This window comes from Anneissia japonica, unplaced genomic scaffold, assembly GCF_011630105.1.
Source record: "Anneissia japonica isolate Jap-2015-1 unplaced genomic scaffold, ASM1163010v1 scaffold287990_len610157_cov183, whole genome shotgun sequence".
Lineage (NCBI taxonomy): Eukaryota > Metazoa > Echinodermata > Crinoidea > Comatulida > Comatulidae > Anneissia > Anneissia japonica.
Window position 1 is genome coordinate 391079 of NW_022743371.1, and position 1203 is coordinate 392281.

The window sequence follows — 1203 nt, forward strand, 5'->3', positions numbered from 1 at the left end:
ATTAGGTGAAAATGGCCACAAGAACACTTAGTTTAAAATACATAATATTTTCCAAGGGTTAAATAGTGATTATATTTGCCTTTTCGTTGGCGTGTAAAAATATACACAAATGCATACGAAACACTTTGAAATTATATAAAAAAACATATGAAAGAAAGATATTGATTAGGAATATTTACGCCTGGTTAGAACACAGAAAACAACACAACAACGGAAAGGAAGAAAAAGAATTGAAGTAGAAACATTATCTGGTTCAGACTCCCCTTCACACACACAGTAAAAATGTAAAAACCAACGTACTTTCATCAAACTCATCAACAAGTATTGCCCACAAGGACACAAATTCAACAAAATACAACGAAAAACACGTAAAAATCAGCTATAGCTGCATGAAAAACATGAATTCAACCATCAAGGAGCATAACTCACACATCATCAAAAAAGAAAACGAAACGACTCCGGAAAGAAGATGTAACTGCAAAAACAAAGAGAAATGTCCCCTACGAGGAGAATGCCTCACCAACACCCTCATATACAGCACAAGCATTTCATCCAATGAGGGAGAAAAAAAAATACATACCTAGGGCTGTAAGGCGGGGATTTCAAACAAGGATACAACAACCATATAAAATTATGAAGACATGAACGATACGAAAAGGAAACAGAACTATCAAAGGAGTGTACCTATAGAATTGTAATGGTAATGGTAATAGTTATAATGGTTTTTAGTATTATTGATGAGCTGCTGACAGTTTGCATAGGTCCCACCCAGTATGATGCGGCTTTCGTATATTCTATTGTTTTATCTCATTATTGCCGCTTGCCTTTGTTCATTTATTTATGCAATGTTATTGTATAGGCTTACAGATTGTATTACCATGTCACCGCTTTCTATTGTTTCCATTATATTTATATATATTTCCATTATATTTATATATATTTCCATTATATTTATATATTGTTTCCATTATATTTATATATATGTATCATGATGCCACTATCTACCGTCACTATACGTTGAGAAAGGTCGCAGGTGCGACCGAAATATTCGTGATTAATAAAAGTTATATGTTTCGTTATACGTTAACTCGGTTCTTCAGTTGTTTACTTATGCTGTTCAACTATATAATCCGGAACATACGTGCACCTATCACATTGATGCCTCTCTCTCTCTCTCTCTCTCTCTCTCTCTCTCTATATATA